Source organism: Puma concolor, chromosome C1, assembly GCF_028749965.1.
Source record: "Puma concolor isolate L17-30 chromosome C1, mPumCon1.1.hap2, whole genome shotgun sequence".
Classification (NCBI taxonomy): domain Eukaryota; kingdom Metazoa; phylum Chordata; class Mammalia; order Carnivora; family Felidae; genus Puma; species Puma concolor.
Window position 1 is genome coordinate 136,882,792 of NC_141674.1, and position 13,898 is coordinate 136,896,689.

At 37.6% G+C, this 13,898-nt stretch overlaps 2 long non-coding RNA genes across 2 annotated transcripts in view; both read left to right on the forward strand.

Moving 5' to 3' along the window:
* Nucleotides 1–13,898, forward strand: part of LOC147578455 (uncharacterized) — a 128,034-nt gene that overhangs the window by 61,004 nt on the left and 53,132 nt on the right. The gene's annotated exons all lie outside the window — the stretch shown is intronic.
* Nucleotides 7,749–13,898, forward strand: part of LOC147578456 (uncharacterized) — a 37,666-nt gene continuing 31,516 nt past the window's right edge. The window contains exons 1-3 of the long non-coding RNA XR_015254280.1: nt 7,749–7,972; nt 8,814–8,882; nt 9,431–9,466. This is a non-coding gene — a long non-coding RNA (uncharacterized LOC147578456). The remainder of the gene's footprint in view (nt 7,973–8,813; nt 8,883–9,430; nt 9,467–13,898) is intronic.

Sequence of the window (13,898 nt, forward strand, 5' to 3'; positions counted from 1 at the left end):
TTACAAAATCCCTTTTGGAGGAGGTGATGATTGAGCAGAGACATGGCTGAAATTAGAGAGAAGATCAAGTAGTAACCGTGGGAAGACTTTTCCAAGCCATGGTAGTGGATATACAGATGTCTGAGGCAGGGGCTGTGTGGTATGCATTTGAGGAGTAACAAGTAACAGTGAGGCTAGAGAGGAGTGAGGAACAGGGAAAACTGTAGGAGATGAGGTTACAGAGGGGGTTGGGGTCAGATTGTGCTGGACTATGGAGGATAAAGTAAGGATTCAAGAGTTTATTCTAAGTGAGATGGCCAGCCATGTAGAGTTTGGAGAATAGTACTGATGCCATCTGGTTTATATTTTAAAGGATCCCTCTGACAGTAACTAGAACACAGATTCTAGTGGGGAAATGAGGCAGAAAGACTGGTGAGGAAGCTGTTCAAAAGGCTAAGTTTAAGCTGGTAATAGCTTATACTACAGGGCTAAAAGTGATGTGGTTAGGAATGGCTGGATTTTAAATATATTTGGAAACTGAACCAAAGGGGTTTCCTGATGAGTTGTATTTGTGGGAGAAAGAAAGTAAAGAGTCAAGGATAACTCCAAGGGTTGGGCTTACGTAGCTATAAAAATCGAATCACCATTTATGAAGACAAGGAAATTTGTAATAGATAGTAATAAGCCAAAGATGTATGTTGTAATCTACATGGAATACACTAAAGAGAAAGCTAGAAAATGTATAGCTAACAAGCTAACAGAGGCTAAAATAAAATGATTAAAAATATGTGATTTATTAAAAAGAAAAATCAAGAAAAAAGTATAAAACCAGTGGATCAAATAGAAAACAAATAATGTGATGGCAGACATAAATCCAAATATCAGTAATTACTTTATATAGTCCATTTAGGGGCGCTTGGGTGGCGCAGTTGGTTGACTGTCTGACTCTTGATTTCAGTTCAGGTCATGATCTCATGGTTCATGAGATCAAGCCCTGCATCGGGCTCTGTGTGGGCAATGAAGAGCCTGCTTGGGATTCTCTCTACCTCTCCCTACCCCTCTGTTTGTGCTCTCTCTCAAAAAAATAAATAAATACACTTAAAAAACATAGTCCACTGAAAAGTAAGATGACAGAATGGTTAACAATATAAATTGAAAAGAAAACTCTGCAATAGGAATAGATAGGAAAGAGTGAAAATTGGGATTCAGTTTTCCATATGGTAAGTAGAGATGGTTAGTTGACACATGATTATTGAAGTTTGGAGTTTAAAAGACCAGGGCTGAAAATGTCAATTTGAATCACTAGAATTTTTAACAGTTAAGGGCCTATCTTTCAAACTCATGTTTAAATAGTGACTTAGCTGGTCAGCTACTTGAGTACCAAGAGGGCGTGTTTTAAAAGAGATTCAAATACTTTACTGATAATTGTATTAACGAACTTGTAAGATTTCTTCCTGTTTGGGATTCTATACACTATCAAAGAAGTATTTCACTGAGAGGGAATTTAGACAGGATGGTTGCTTATAGTCCTTTCCAAATCTAAAATTCCATCACTGGAAGGTGAATGCATGATCATTGCTCCACAACAAAGTGTTCCTTGTTGTGTTTTGTCTGAATCATGTGAAAGAGCTACGAAGGATACTAGCTCTTAAACTCCTTTTAAGGAGTTCCAAGTTGCTGTGAGACTCATTCATTTACCTTGATAAATGCCATTGGGCAATCACTGGTAAAATGTATTTTGTTAAAAGTTTTTTTTGTTAAAAATAGTTGGAGACTTGGAGATATGAACAGGGGGATTCAGATTTATTTTATTTTTAATTTTTTTTAACGTTTATTTTTGAGACAGAGAGAGACAGAGCATGAACGGGGGAGGGTCAGAGAGAGAGGGAGACACAGAATCGGAAGCAGGCTCCAGGCTCCCAGCCATCAGCCCAGAGTCCGACGCGGGGCTCAAACTCACGGACCGTGAGATCGTGACCTGAGTTGAAGTTGGACGCTAAACCGACTGAGCCACCCAGGTGCCCCAGATTTATTTTTTATTACAACTTATCACTACTTTTCTACGTGTATAATTAAACATAAAATCTAAAACTGCTTTTCTACTGTGTGGTTGTTTTTAATTAGCCTATGCATTATTATTATTCTAATAGAGTTCTTACCACTCTAGTTTTTGATTTGGGGCTCATATTCAACAGGTGGTCTTTTTCATATAAATTTAGGTATTTGTTATACGGAGCCTAACTAATATTTGGAACTTAAATCCACAGGTTTATAGTATGCTGTCAAATTTTATCTTCCTTGGCAATTCTAGATTATAGAGATCTGTTTGTATATTGACGCTGTATTCCAAAATATTCGCTCTCTTCCAAGCTTTATGTTATTGTAAAAAAAGGAATATATACTTCCTTCTGCATCTCTTAATCTAAGCCATTCACAAAACCTTTGTTTGAGCAGACATAAAAGAACAGAAGCCCAGGTATACCACATCAAATCTACTTCTTAGCATGATAATGACCAAAAGCCTGTATTCATATTTCATCAGAGACAAATTTAACTTAATTGCATTATATTGTCCCCATGAAAACAATAAGGACAATTTTAGAGAATTGGGAGAGGTAGAGAGAAAAAGAAAACACTGTACATAGTAGAGGCTCTTCCCCTTCATTCTGCTTAAGTGATGTACGCCTTGTGGTTGCAGTTCTTATAGGATTCCTAATGTTCATTGAGTTTGATCGTTTTGTCAGACTGAGTGAGGTTCTAGTTTTTAAAAATTTGGGGGGATATACAACATGGTTTGTAAATATGAGCCAACCACTTCATATAATGCTCATAGAAAAAATGATTAGCTACATAGCTGTGGGAAAAACCGGCCGTGTTGTTCTTACTGAGACAGACAGACATATTGAAAACAATCTCAAAGGCAATTTTGGCCACACGGTATTATTATGCTACAAATGAAATGTGAAACCTTCAATAAGATACAACTTCCCTTAACTGTACCATGACTTAACCCAAATCTCCATCTCATCAGTGAAGAAATGATGTATAATTTCTGATGGGAACAAAGATAAATTATTCTTTTGCTTTTCCCTAAACTGGAAACATTTCCATAAAATGAAGTTAGGCTACTGAAATGTTATTTATTACCTGTGGATATTTGCTAACTTCTAGCTGTCCTTTCCTTCTTTAATGCGACTGCTCGTTATGTTTTCTAACACGTTTAGCTTTTGATATTTTCTAGACTTTTTAAAAAATTGAGTAGATTCACACATATTCAAATATTCTGGTATGAATGCAGAGGGCAATACTAGATATCAGCGGGAATTTAGTTTCCTCATCCTGCAAAATGCTTAACACTGGCTTTTCAATCTCTGCTCATGCAGTTTTTCATGTCACATTTCACACTGCCTTCAAAGATTCAGCATTTTCACAAAGTTTTCTTTGTGATTATGTCCTATGCCAAAACTCTCCTCTTATAATGTATTCATCACTTCTAAAATAATCATTCACTGTTTAAAAATGTTGTCTTGTAATCACTCATCACTAGTATTTGTAAATATGCATTAAACATTTATTTAATGTTTAATTAAATAAACATTTATTCAATTCAATTTAATTAATTAATTTATTTATTTTATTTATTTGTTTATTTATTTAATTAATTTAATTTATTTAATTATAAATCAGGTATCATTTTAAGTATTATGAGCATAGAAGTAGCAAATGAACTCTCTTATAGCCCAACCTAGTTGTACAGATAGTACATTTCAAAATGTATCCACAATCAAATAGGGTGTGGTTTAAGAGAGAGAAGTCATAGATGCCTTAACTGCATTTGAATGGCTCCCTTCCCTAGCTTCATGTTAGAATCACCCAAGGATTTAAAACAGACAAACAATAACAAAACCTATGCATTGATCACCCAAGGATTTAAAACAAACAAATAAACAACAAAACCTATGCCTTGATCACTCAAGGATTTAAAACAAACAAACAAACAAACAAACAAGCAAATAACAAAACCTATGCCTTGATCTCATGCCCCCCACTCTGATTTACCTGGTGTAGAATAGACCTGAGGCATTAGTACTTTCAAAGTTCCACGGGTAATTCCAATATACACCCAGGGTTGAGAGCCACTGGTCCCCACTTTAACTGAATGCCTGCTGGGGAGCCTTAGTTTACAGGGTATTGACACATGTCCCTCTGGCTAAATGTCAGTATCTCATTGAGTCTTCAACTTTTCACAAGGAACAGTAATAAAGAATGGGTCTACTTTTAGCATTCATTTCTGTGGTCCCAGCAGTGAGTTAGATTCTCTGTGGTACAGCCCCAGGAACAGAACAGCAGCCTCTGGAATTCTTTACCTATAACTCATTTAATCAATTGAATATCAGACATCAATGATCTTCATCCTCATAGAAAGTAAATAGTACCAATTTCGTTCCTTCACCAGCTCCTTTCTGTGTGACACCTTGGCCTTTATGCTTTATCCTCAACTTTTCTTTAATTTTAAAGATTGTTTTCTGGGCCCAGACACTTTAATATTCTTTAAGCAAAAGTGAACAAATTTCATGTCTACTATGGATAAAAAAAAAAAATAATTTTACTATTTATCCAAGTCTAGACTTACCAAAGAAGAAAATATTTATTCTCTTAAGTCAGGCTAAAAATAATATTGTTTAAGGTACACAGGCAATTGAAGAAATCAAGTTTTCCCTCCACCCACTATATATCTCGATAATTGCCTCATTTCTCCACCCTTAATCACCCTGTCCACTTGTTTTGCTGCATAAACAACTTGGTCTTACCTTTTGTGGTATCTGTTTTTTCTTTAACTAGGTACCCTTCAGAGGTTAAAAAGAGAAAGAGAGAGAGAGAGAGAGAGAGAGAGAGAGAGAGAGAGAAAGAGAAAGAGAGAGAGAGGCTATCCAGTCTGCATCACTGCTTAAAACTATTAGAAGACAGTAATTCACTAGCTGGGACAATACAATTCAAAACACCAAAAAGATAACAGGTTTTGAGAAATTGGCATATGTTAGTGATTATGCAATCATTCATTTCCCACAGATTTCTTTTTATAGGAAACTTTGGAAAATCCCAAAAGAACTGACCGAGTCATTTAAACCACAACAGGTTTCTTTCAACATCAAAACCATGGGTAGGAGTGGGCGAGGAAAAATTTTCTTTCTTTCTTTTTTTTTTCTTTTCTTTTTTCTTCCTTCTTTCTTCTTTCTTCCTTTCCTTTCCTTTCCTTTCCTTTCCTTTCCTTTCCTTTCCTTTCCTTTCCTTTCCTTTCCTTTCCTTTCCTTTCCTTTCCTTTCCTTTCCTTTCCCTTCCCTTCCCTCTTTCTCTTTTAAACGTGGACAGCCTGGTCTGAGCGTGCAGAGCTGTGGCTTCCACTTCTGTGGATGCCTTCTGAACAGCAGATCTGACTTCCTCCTCAAACCAAGGCATCCTGAAAGCATCCAAGCAGAGGGAAGCATTTTTTCACCATGACATGGGAAAGGGCCACAGAGATCCAAATGGAAACGGACATTTCATGTGAGTGACTATTTCTACCCCAGCTTGGCTTCTTGCCTAATTCAACAGACACTTAGGTGGCTGAAGAGGGAAATTTTTGTTAAAGTGAATCCAGTTCTGAGTTGGATATGGAACCTTTTGACTGGTGGCCGAGTTCCTTGTGCAAGCTGGCAAAACTCACAAATTTTTCTTTTTGGTTGTTGCTGTTGGTTTTGAAAATACTTCATTTCCTGGCAACAATTTTCTTTCTCTAGTAGATAAAGGGGAAGATCTTTTCCATCTACACCATATAACACTCCTATCATCTTAAAAAGTGTTTTCTCAACTAGGCAGGATCCCCCCAAAGACTCACTCTCCCTCTCCATGGCCCCTTGACAGCTGGCTTATAACCAAGGGGTCTCAGAAAAGTCCTCCCTTCCCCTGATTGTGTATGTCAGCGGGCGTCTGTTTGCTGTCATCAGAAGGTTCATCTTACATGTATGACCATGGGAGCTGTGTGTTCATGCGTGTGTGTGTGTGTGTGTGTGTGTAAAGGGTAGGCACAGAGCCCAGTTTTAAGCTTTCAAGAATACTCAAAGATGGTGATTGAAAAAATTAGAGATGAAGATGGCACTCCTTCCTCTGTTGCTCCCCAGGAAGCAGCGTAAAGTCCCTTGTCATGGGCCACCTATCATATTGATGCAATACGCACCACTGTGTTAATCAAAAGTAGACAAACTTCTGCACTGGTGGCAGAGTGAATTGACACAAACTTTCTGAGTAACAGTGTAGCATTACAAGTTAAAAGCTTTAAAAATCGTCTGTCTGTACTTAGGAATTGATCTTAAGGAAGTGTTCATGAGCGTACACTAAGATTTATTAGCAAGGCTTTTTCACTGCAAAATAAAAAGTGAAAACAAATGTCCAACATTTGGGAAGTGGTTCATCAGCTGTGATATGTCCATCTAATGGAAGATTTTGCAGTCGTGTTTTTAAAAAGTCTGCGAAGATAGGGGGTAGGGTTTTTGGCATAATGTAGACGGGAGGAAAAAGAAGAATAAGAAACTGACACTGTTTAATGACAGCTTTGTATAAATACATACATGCGTAACTGCACAAGTAAATGATCCATAGGGAACACACCAAAATTGTAGCAGTGATTTTCTCTGTAGCTTGGCATTCCAGATAGGGTGGATGGACACATGGATGGATAGGTAGATAATTAGGTAGATATAGGTAAAACTGCTTTTGTGAGGAGGAAAATGCTCTTTGTTAGATGCAAAAATGCTTACCTAATCTGTAAGTAATATAATTTATGAAAACATCCGTATCAAAGTTTAAAAAAGTTTTTCATTAGTGTAACCATCTCAGACATAGAAATAGCTTGAAACAAATGAGAGATTTTAGATAGGGCAGACGGCTAAGAGATCACCTAGTTTCTCTCTCTGTTTTCCTAGGGGAGAAACAAGAAACACAGAGAGGTGATATCTCTTTTATCAAGGTTATAGTAACTTTATGATAGAGCTAGAACAAGCCTTAGCCCGTAGCTTGTTCCAATAGGCAACGGATGGCATTTTATTGTTAATGTTCTTTCTTTGCTTACATGTAGGTCATTGATTTTGCTTGTGGTTGGATTATTTGGTTGCAATATTTACCTCCCAAATGGTCACCTGTTTCTCCATATTGTGGGTGGTTTGACATTCTAAATTGGAAAAGGTTGTCACAATATTAATAATAGCCTAGCATGCTGTGTAGACAATGTCTGACAAGTGTTGGTATGCAGCAAGAGCTTCTGTCTTTGAATCTGTTGCTATTTATGCATCTCACTTTTAACATAGATGACTTTGAACTTGAGACTAGTCAAAAATGCAAGGGAAATAAACTAAAAGAAATGATTTCCAATCCAGTAACACAAAGATCCTTTAGTTAGGTATTTTTTTTCCTGCACCAAATACAGAACCTTGTAAGCGTCAATAACTAGCTGTTGACCAAATTAATAAATGCACAATGTTTTTGGAAACATTTTCCTGATACCATAGAATTATATGTAGTTAGAACTGGCATTACCATTTAAATAATTCACATAGGTCTTTCTTTAAATAGTATAGTAAAATAAGATTTCCAGACACTCAAGAGTGGCTTTTCTTTTTGGTTTAAACTCTTCCCTTTATCACCGTGTATGTTGCAAATATTATGTTGCAAATATTAACTGTGAAACATCACATAATACCTACCTGGTATTATAACTTTCTTTTTAAAAATTTTTTTAATGTTTATTTATTTTTGACAGAGAGAGACAGACAGAGCATGAGCAGGGGAGGGGCAGAGAGAGAGGGAGACACAGAATCCAAAGCAGGCTCCAGGCTCTGAGCTGTCAGCACAGAGCCCGGCACGGGGCTCGAACTCACGGACCGCGAGATCATGACCTGAGCCGAAGTCAGATGCTCAACTGACTGAGCCACCCAGTCGCCCCTAACTTTCTTATAATTCAGTGAGTATTTATAATTTCTTAGTAGGGATATTTAAGTTAATGAGTTCTTCCTCCATTCTTTTTATTGAAACATTAAAATCTTTTAGAAATCACTTTATGAATGTCGTTTTAATTCTTTTACCGTATTCATTGACCACTGCTTTAGCAAGAAAAGAGATTAAATGATTCGGGTTTAAAGAAACAAATTGGTGCACTGATCTTCAGGTATTTCTCTTCCTGATATGGCCACTAAAGTCTAAGTGTGGTAGCACAGGCTCGACCACAGTGCTGGTTTCATTGGTGTTCCCCTCTATTATTTGTCAGGGATTCGAAATTTGGTGTAAGAAACCCACTAACCTTCAGCACATTCAGAAACAGACTGGCTCCTCTATAATAATTCATGAGGGCTGGCCTCATGAAAAGTTAGGTGAGTCCACTGGGTAGAAGGACATCAAATGTAATACAGGAGCTTTTAGTAGCAGTTAGACTCAAGTTCAGGATTCTTGAAATTAACCATTCAGGAGTCTCTATGTCATGGACTGTTGAAGGGCCCCGAGCAGGACTGCTGGAACTGTCTCCCAGGGGTAAGGTGTTTAGTTTGGCCGCGAGGGAAGTATTACTTAAAAGCCAGGTATCTAGCTTCCTTTGCTACATTGCAGGATCTGGTAACCCTAGGATTGGTGTGTGCTGGGTAGAGGCACCTGTCTGTGTAGATGAGGCAGGTGCCCTTTACTGGCTGTGCTGACTCTGACCTCACCTGCTTTATGCAGACATTTCCAGCTTCATCAGTATGGATATTTGAATTTTTTTTTTTACTGCTATCAAAGGACTAAAGCATTGTCGGTGCTTCCTTCTGCCCTAGGTGTATGTTGTTACTCGACTCAACATCTAACCCCTTATTGCATTAGAAAGTATGCTGAAATTTCAGTAGGTAATTATCTTTTATGTCCTTGTAAGTATAAATTATAGGCTCTTTTTTATTCACGTTATGTCTTCTTTCTATTTTTAAGGAAATGATACAAGGCTTCCTAACCCATTTTTTCGGCCTACTGCAAACTTTGCTTTTCTCCCTTTTCTGAACTCTTATAGTATGCTTTGTGTCTAAGAATTTCGTTAAGATTGGCACTATAGTATTGCTCTGGAATTCAATCCAGTCCAAAGCTAGACATTTTTCTCCACAAAGGGTGAGGATAAAGCATTTTACTAATATCACATATAATGAGAATATTTTTACTAATATTAGTGCTAATAAACTAGTGTTAACTTACTAAAATTCCTCATATTACTGAACCTAGTAGAACGCTGGGCACACAGCGGATCTGCAAGTGTACTCATTGATTGAATCAGTATTTCCACCTTTTTACTATTTAACCTAAAACATTAATTTCCTTCAGCATGAAAATTATTTATTGAACTGTAAGAGATCGCCCATAAAACATACTAAGTCAAATAATATCACTTCCTCTTTCATGTCTTTAGGAAGAAATGCTTCTACCAAATGCAGAATACAAAAATGTAAGTCGCTGCCCTGAATTTCTGTTGCCTTATACATTTCTTCTTACCACTGCTGAGCCAATGTTTTCCTCTTTTAATTTCTCTATTAACTTTAATTAGGCTCATGAGTTTGCTGGCCAGGTGGGTTTTCCCTAAATACCCACAACTCTGTTTTCCAGGCTAACAGTAGAATTAAGTTAAGCTGCAGATCTGAGGCAGAATCTAACATTATAAGCTATGGAAGGTTCCAATGCCACTACAACTCATTTTATCCACTGAGGATTTCGGCAGGCAGCACTTTTAATAAGCCAGGCTCGACATTTTTCAAGGAATACTTTGGGATCCATTTTTGAAAGCAATATTGGTTACAATTCCACAGCTGGAAGATTTCCGAGAAAATAATGTTTTGTCCTCTGGAAAACATACTTGGTCCATACGGCATACAAAACATAATAACTCTAAGCAACCGGTTCTAAATGTTACTAACACGTATCTCTAATATGTAATTTGCCAATGGCATTGTCGTAGGCACATGATATAAGAATAGTACAATGATTTCCAATTCACTCTTTTATTTTATCTCATTTTATTTTGTCTTTTAGGAAACACAAATTGCCTACATTATTTATGTATTTCTGTACATTGACATAGATTTCACTTGTAATTTTCTTACTGAAAATTTTGAAAAAAAGCAACAGAACAGAGCTGAAAATCTTCTGCGATCGTACAGGGCATTAGATCGTCTCAGGTACTGGCTGCTGGTTTAATAAAAGGATAGGATTTCCATTTACTCCAGGCAGGCTTAATGTATTGTTCTCAGAGTGAGACAGTCAGAATGAGTCAGGAGCCAAAGAATACACTTTATAGACACAAATAATCGTAAATTCAGAATGTCACCTTTAGGCAGAGGCATTTTTATTATTGTTAGTGGAGCTGCTGAGTAGGTTTGATGTTTTATTCTCTTGAGGACTCAATGTTCCTGAGTCCTGGAGCCCTGTCTTTATCAGGCTCGCAAGGAGGGAGCCCAGCCAAACTTGCTTCCTATACTTCTCTATGATTGATAGCAGATGGCATGCTTTAAAATAAACCTATCCATTAGCAGTCCTCAGTGTTTTTACTCAAGGCATTTACAACTGTCTCAAGCAGAAAACACATTCACTCTGTGAGCTAGTTTCAGTCCACAACAGCTGTACAGGTGCAAATCTCTCATTAACTCTTAAATAGTAGTGAAATAAACAATGGCTTTTTCTCTTCCTTTATTTGAGGGAGCATACTTCAAAGCTGCTGTGGAATTATTCTCCTCCGCAGCAAAGCTTCAAAGGGTGGAGTTTTATTAGAACCGCATAATATTATGCAATGATAGGCTAGCCCAAAGAATGTATAGATCATGTGGTGGATGTTATAGTTTAAGAATTTGTTTCTATGCACACAGATTTAGTGGTAACTTACCAGTCTCACAGGAGTGATTGTGATGAGGTAGGGGAAAAAAATACTCAACAAGAGTCCCTAGCAGCATCGAGGCCCCTGGTGACAGGCACCTCTGCTCAATGTATAGCCTCCTCTCCCCTTCCCCTCCCCGTCCCTGCTTGCAAAGGGAGTGTTTCACCTGAACTTTTATCAATACAGTGAGTTAACGGTTTGTTTTTAGGCAGTCAATTGAATTTCCTTGCATATCGGTAGCTAGAGAAAAGCAAAGTCATTTAAAAGTTAATTTGTTACCCATACTGAACACAGGTAAGAAGGTTGATTTGCACTCAAGTGAAGAAAAAAAGCTTTGTAGTTTAAAAGAGTATTACTATTAATATTGGCAAACACCTCACAGAACTCACCCTGTGCCAAGTATTGGTGTATAATCTTACAAATAAAAACTTATTAAATCTTATCAATAACTCTTGAGAAAACTATTGTCAATATCCCTAATTTTACATGTAAGGAAGTCACCATGCTGTGTTATCTTTGGTGTAGTTAATACTCAGACCCCATGCCTGAGTGGCTCAGTCAGTTGAGCAGGTGAGCATAGGACTCTTGATGTCTTCTCAGGTGATGATCTCACACTTCATGAGTTCAAGCCCTGTGTTGGGTGTCAGTGCAGAGCCCGCTTGGGGTTCTCTCTCCCCCTCTCTCTCTGTCCCTCGCCATAGGTGTGCTCTCTCTCTCACTCACTCTTTCTCTCTCTCACAACAAACAAACAAACAAACAAACAAACAAGCAAACCAGTAAGGCTCCAAGCAGAGCACTTCCCTGTAGAAGCTGAGAGCATGGTTTCTAAGGCCACACTGCCTGGGTTCAAATGCTTACTTCAGCACTTACCGTCCATATGACCGCAGGAATGTCATTTGATGGTCCCTGTTTTCTCACTTCTTACTTTATAGCTCCACTGTGGGCTAATACTTGTTCTTTCCTGTAATGGTTGTCGTGATGATTGAATGAATAAGTGTATGTATAATGCTTAGAACAATGCCTGAGACATTAGACATTAGACATTAGAATAATGCCTTAGTAAATGCTATAAAAGTTTTAGCTAGTGCGTTGTCGTCATCATCATTATGAAAAACATTAGGTTGATTCTTAAGCCCTTAATATAAATTAGTCTTTTCTGTGTTTTGAACTATTTTAATGTTCAAACAGAATAATCCATTCATTTTTATTTCACATTTTATTAATCAAACACATACACAGTTGCAAATCAGAGACCCTGATCAGCATAAGGTAGAAAGGGTTTTCATATGAAATTGATAAGATTTGACCCCAAAGCAAAGTAATTTGACATTCTAGCTTTACCAGCCTTACTGTTGGTGAGTGTGTCATTCCTTTGGGTCTCCTGAGATAATGAAACTGGTTAATGGAGCCCCTCATCACAACCTCCCATGGGTCCCAATGGGCCCACGCTGCCATGATAGGTAAACTCATGCCAAAATATCTCTTCAATGGGCAGCTGAAAGACAAAGCAATAACAGTCATAAAATACGCTCTATAACTTTCCTATCCCCTGCTATAGTTTATAAAGGGTAGCCTGGGTTAAAGGATTTTTCAGAGAAAGGCTCACATACCAGAGACGTACCATTAACTTCCCAGTGACCACTCAACTAAAGATAGACAGAAAAATATGCTGAAAAAAATCTAAGTGCACATAAGGCACTTCGGTTACAACCCATCTTCACAGTGTCTGTGTGTTTTCTCACCGGGAGCCTTTTGTAGAGAAATTTGCTTTTCTTGTCTTTGCAAGTGCACTCAAGTAAGTTTTGTAATAAATATAACCTATACACAAAGTGAAAAAAAAAAAAACAAATGATGTGGGGAAATTTAAGTGATGAACAACTGGGTTAGTACTGGGTTATTTTATGTTGGTATGGATATGAGATATCCAATTATTATAATTATAATAACGATTTGGTTACCCATAACATTTCATTTGGATTTCTGAAAAGTAATTCTATATTGGGTATGGTTATAGAAGGTAAGTGCTGGGCCAATGGATATTCCATACTTCTTGCTGTAAGCTTCAAGGGAATATGGCTAGTAATTTGAGATTACTCAAGGGCACCTTGCTGTGCATTTTAGAGGAAGTTGGTATATTAATGGTTCCTCTACACTTCATTACTAGTTTTAGTATCACACTGAATGGGATTAAGTCAGTTAGATTTATAAACTCCCTATACAGAGAGAAGGAAAGAGAAAAAAAATAAGGAACAAGACCTAGGAAAATCAGTACACTTATTGGATTAAATGTCCTAGAGAGAGAAATTAAGTTTTAGTAAGAATTTTTTTTTCAGAAAGATAGATATTAGTAGCTTGAAAAAATTTAAGAATATATTTAAGCATTAAGATTTTTATAGTAGCATAAACTAAGACTATATTATTACAGAAGTATAACTATGCATGATTTATACCTCCTGTAGAATGCCAAATAATCAGCATTTGTAATGCAGTAGAAGAAAGGAGGGGTAAGGAACTAGACCTCAGTGTACCTGCATTCAGTAAAGAATAACAAACCCACTATCTATATACCCTTAGGCCAATTACTTCAGCTCTTTTTTCTTAAATGCAAGTTCCCTATGTCTCAGACTCCTCAACGGTAAGTTCAGAGGGTTGGACTATCAGAAAATCAAACAAATGGCAGGTGGGTTTGGATTCCCCCCACTCCCGTGGCCATGATAGGCAGCAATAATTGATTACAGACTTCCTGCTAAGCCAATATGAGGCTTTTGAATTCTCAATGCCGTGAGCTGAGCAGCCTTTCTGTGGTCCTCCTTACTCAAAGTGAACTTGAAATGAGACTCACTGACTCTATTAGCACCTCGATGGTCCCTAAATTGCAAACATTCTGGATTAATACTTTCCCACCTTGAGGCATTGTCTGAGTTTAAATGGGAAGATGTGAGGGGCGCCTGGGTGGCGCAGTCGGTTAAGCGTCCGACTTCAGCCAGGTCACGATCTCGCGGTCCGTGAGTTC